We start from the raw sequence: 5,841 nt of genomic DNA, 5'->3' as shown, positions 1-5,841 counted from the left end.
TACTGTAGGAGTGCTGCTATCAATACTGGAGGGAATCAGATATCATTCAATATGAGGAATATTTTGTTAAATGTTTATCAAGCAAAGACTGTAATGGATATATTGAGAGGAAGTTTGCTGTTCAACTAGAAAAGAGCAGCTCTTCATGGAATGTTCTGCAGTTTCAAGTAACTAACTGGCCTACAGATGGTGTCATTAGGGAACCACGTACTGTCCTACAAGTTATTGATGAAGTTATACACAGACAACAAAAAATTGGAGGAGGACCAGTAGTGGTACACTGTAGGTAAGAGAGAGAGTTATACTGATAGACTAATGATCATCCATTGTGTGTGTAGTGATACAGTGAGTCGTTCAGGAGTTTATTGTTCAGTGAGTATTGCTCTAGAACAGTGTAAGGCAGAAGGTGTAGTGGATGTATTTCAAGTAACTAAATCAGTGAGGAGGAGTAAACCAGGAGCTGTCACTACACTGGTATGGATAATAATAATAATAATAATAATAATAATAATAATAATAATAATAATAATAATAATAATAATGAATTATTGCTTTATTTAGGATCAATACAGTTCAATATATGAAGTGATTTCAATGTACTTGAAGTTACACAGTACTTATGCTAACTTTACATAATTTAATATATTTATGTGTTTTATTGAGTAACCTGCTGTATTTTAGTGAGTAGTGATGTTTAGTAGATGTAGCTTTAGTTCAAATATAGTAATCATTTTGTTTAACTAAAAAAATTGAAGAAATTAATGAAATAATAATGCTAATGAATTTTCAGTGTGTATCAGAAAGTGTGATAGAATTTTTGGTTGATTTTGAAGTCATTTTTCAGAGAAAGCCCTGGGCTATTTTTCAGAAATTAGCTGATTTCTAAAAATGGTCATTACTCTCAAAATTTAAGTCGGAATCAGCTCAAACTTTTTATGTAGCATAAGGACATCAATATGTATCAGAAAATGTAATAAAAATGACACATACAGAGAACCATTAATCTATACAGTTGACCCACTTGACCCTCTTCTATTTTTATACAAACTATACTTCAATGACACATCTAACTGGGCATGACATTGAAGTTTACTTTGCTCCTACAATGTTTATGTTACACTTCACTCTTCGTTAGCTTAGCTGTATCTACTTCAGTTGTGCATACAATAAACATTTTCTGTTTATTTCATAACCATCAGTCACATAATGTACTCCATACTGCATGTACATAGTGATTGCATGGTCATATACATAATGTACAGTCATTTTATCCTGGTTTACCTAAGACCAGATCAGGAAAGATAATGAGACGCATTTTAATAAAAATTGCAAATAATTTATATGAGGAGTTAGGAGATGTATCCACACTAGCCAATCCACCAGTAGTTAATGATATTATGCAGAAATGGTTGAAGGAAGCAGCAGCCACACAATCAGAACAAACTGAACAATAACCTACAGATATACTGCTGTATACACTGATCTACTGACTGGCTCTCTCTCTCTTTAGCTGTTAGCTGTTCTTTATTATTATTTTTTGAATTTATAAATGCTGATTATTTATATTATATTGTTATTACTGTTTGCCTATTATCACTGCTATAGGTTTGGCTATAATTAAAATTAATTATAAGACAACAGTTATAGATGTATTGTCTTTAAATTTTAAAACACCACCCACTCACTATATGCTGTTAATTTATTGTTTTTAAAGTCTCCAGCTAGAGTAGGAAATACATTATTATCAAGCAATGGATAGATTACTGGTCCTGCCATTATTGATTGGTTTACTATTGGTTCTTGTTAATGATGGATTGTGTGAATGCCCTCTTGATAATCAAGGTATGATACTTAACTGTGAAATAGGCATTATATATGTTCTACATGTAGGTATGTATCTGATGCATAAAGAAGTCTGTTATCTTAATGGATCTTATTTTTTTGATGCTGACATAAAATCCATGAATAACAAAGTATCATGTACCTTACCTGATATTACTCTGGGTGATGAAGATGATGGAGGGTGGGTTACTCCTAATGAAGTATCAGTTGTCTGTCCCACTAGCACTGGTTCTTTACATTGTAATATTATATCTTCGGCACTATCTGAGGCTACTACTACTTTCAGTCTTTACAGACCTGAACAAAACCCTCCAGCAATTGTTGATGGCTGGTACAAGTGTTGTCTACCCACTAATTGTTCAGATCCTAACACTAACATCATCTTTGCTAATATATTCAGTAAGACTAGTGTTCTCATAATTATTCTTGTTATTTTACTGATTTATTGTAGGATGGGCACAGATTGAAAATATCAGTGTTGATCTTCCTTCAGATATGACAGTTCTACCTCAAACATTTGCGCTACATGCCATTAAAATTGGTTCTGACAATCATGGTGCATTTTTACGTCATGCCAATTGGTACTATGAGTCAGGTACTAGTAGTACTCAACTTTGCAATGGATATGCACATGAATTTCAATTGTACTACAGTTGTACTATTGGTGATGGACAGGCAGTAGACAAAACTAATGGAAGATGGGATTTTACTGTAACTGTTACTTGGAAGGAAGAGAATATAACAAGTGGAGCAATGAGTCAACCAAATAACACAGGGGACCATGAGTTTAGATTCTTTTTAGAGTTTGGTCATATTGATATTAATCATCATATTCCACGTGTAACAAGAAATCGGTACATTTTTGTCACAGGTGAGTTATTTACAAATACTGATTTTTATGAAGTCTTTCATGCAGCTCCAGCAACTGCTCCCTCTTCTCTTACTGAGGTCAGCAAGACAGCTACCACTATCACTGTCAGTTGGACTGCACTTGGTTCATCTGATGCTGATGGATATGTAGTCAATGTCACTAATGACACAGACACTGTGCAGACAGTACAGGTGGAGGGAAGTAGTAATGATACATTAAAAGTAGAGGGGTTGGAAGTAAATACAACTTATAGCATCACAGTCAGAGCCTATCAACAATTACTGGGACCTGCTAGTAGTACAATCAGTGTACAGACCTTACCAGGTATTTCTACTGCACCTTTTAATGTACTTGTAACATTGTTGATGTATTTCTAGTTATTATAGTTTCATCTATCATTCAGCCTAATAGTACCACTGTTGATTGTCTCACACCTACTTCAACTGATGTTTACTGGTTAGTGAATGGAGTGATGAAGAGCAGTTCACACTATTCAGAAGACAATGGTGTGAGATATAACACACTACTGGTATATCCTGATCAACTTGAAGAGTCAGTTAATGTTACCTGTATAGCAATGATTGGAGGAGTCAGCTACAGTCAATCTGTGATATTACATGGTATGATTATACTTTAATCAATAGTAGATACCTTTGTCTCTTCTCTAGCTCCTAGTGGTCCTCCAGATGATGTGAGAGGGTTTATATTAAATGCTACTAGTATCAAAGTGAACTGGACCAATTTATCAGAGACTAATGGATATGTGATTGAGTATACTACTGGAGGTGTAACCAGGAATGTAGTATCTACCAGTGAAGATGAAATTGTACTAACAGATCCCTCACCAATGAGTACCTATACCATCAGTGTGTACTCATATATAGATCTTCCTTCAGTTAATAGTACAGTAACAGTGTTAAAATTAGATGGTGAGTTATTATGATTGAGAGAGTGTAATTGATATCTGTTGTAGTTCCTAGTCCAGTAACTAGTCTCTCAGTATCTAATGTCTCAACCACTGGTATTACAGTGAACTGGACTATTCCCAGTAGTGACAACTATGTAACATACTACACCATCTCCTATACTCCATCTTGTCCCCAGTCATCATCAGTGAATCAGACAGTCTCTGTTGCTCCTCATCAGTCCACTACAACATACAGTTATACATTAATAGGTCTGTACAGTGGTATGAACTATACCATCACAGTGAGAGCTGGTAATGTACTAGGAGGATCTGATCCAAATTCAATTGATGAAGATACATTGTCATCAAGTGGTATGTATGTTTTTGTGCAATTAACTTTTATTATCTACATAGCTCCTACTAATATACCAGATAATGTGACTTTTATACCAGTTAATAATAATCTCACTTGGAATGAGGTTGATTGTTCTGAGCGTAATGGTCTAATCACAGGCTATACAGTGATGATCAGTAACAGTAGTATCACATACAACCTCACCAGTACTGAGAGATATATCATATTGAATGATCTAGTATTTGGTCCTGAGTATATCATCAGTGTAGCTGCTGTCAATTCTGTTGGAAGAGGTCCCTTCAGTGATCCTATTCAAGTAGAGATTAGAAAAGGTACTGCATAATGGTATAAAATACTTATAATTGTGTAAATTTATTTAGTATCATCTTCATTAATATCATCATTAATGACATTAGCACTTGCAAGTACAGCAAAATCAGTTTCAACATCTTCAATGGCATCAACATCAGTATCGGCATTAGAATCAGGATCAGCATCAGAATTAGTATCATCAGAATCAGTATCATCAGAATCAGTATCATCAGGATCAGTATTATCAGAATCAGTATCAGCATCAGAATCAGTATCATCAGTATCAGAATCAGTATCATCAGTATCAGAATCAGTATCATCAGAATCAGTATCAGCAACAGTATTAGAATCAGCATCAGTATTAGCATCAGCAACAGTATTAGAATCAGCATCAAAATTAGTATCAGGATCAGTGTCAGCAGCAGTATCAATGTCATCATCAGGTATGTATTGTATAATTTAAATTGTATTAACTTCATTTCTCTCAATTTAGTATCATTAGAATCAGCATCTAATCAAAGTATGCATTTAATATACTAAATAATTATTAATTTATTTTAATTATAGTACCTGTTATTGGAGGAGTAATAGGAGTAGTACTTATTATAATAATAATAGTAATAATAACACTATTAATAATTGCAGTTATAATACAAAGAAAGAAAAGGTTTGTTGTTTATTATTGTTGTCATCATTATTTATTATTTATAGATACAGTAAATCTGATAAACAACCATTGGAACTTCCACTAACAGTACTGACAAATGATATTATAAAAGAAGGTAATTGTTAAAATGATACTATTAATCAATACAACTATATTAATAGACAATAAGTATACTGATTCATCTGTTATAAATGATAACAGTATGACAGATAAAGATACTTCAGTAAGAGTTGAACCAGGTAATACTATACAATGTACATATGATCAACTGATAATCTCCATTTAACAGAATATGCTGTTATTAATAAGAAGAATAAGAAAGAGAAAGAGTCAGAAGAGGTTCCAATACAGCAGCAGCAGTTGCCATTATATGAACCAACATACACTGATATCGAAGCACTCAAACTCTCCCCACATCACATTTATAATGAACCATCCTTTGACCCATTAATACCAGCCACTCTACCAGTATCAATGGAAGAACTGGGCAATCATGTGGCTACTTGTCACAGTAATGGATTCGAAGAGCAATATAAAGTATTGTTAGTATAAAATGAATAATTGTTATCATTGGAACACAGAGTTTGTATACTGGAGAGGATAAGTCATGCTCCATTGGATACAGTGAAGATAACAAAGCATTCAATCGTTTTAAAAACATTACAGTTTGTATGCTCCTAATAATAAACAAATGACACAATTACAGTGTCTCCTTGTAGATGATGATAACAGGATAACATTGATCACTAATCCTAACTTGGATATGTGTCAAAGAGAATACATCAATGCTAACTATGTTCATGTAAGCATATCAGAAGGTATAATCCTTTAATCATTGTTTGTATACAGGGGTATAGCAGTCCTAAGAAGTTCATATCATCACAAGG

The sequence above is a fragment of the Amphimedon queenslandica genome, unplaced genomic scaffold (genome assembly GCF_000090795.2).
Source record: "Amphimedon queenslandica unplaced genomic scaffold, v1.1 AMPQUscaffold_13434, whole genome shotgun sequence".
NCBI lineage: Eukaryota > Metazoa > Porifera > Demospongiae > Haplosclerida > Niphatidae > Amphimedon > Amphimedon queenslandica.
This window is presented reverse-complemented; position numbering follows the sequence as displayed.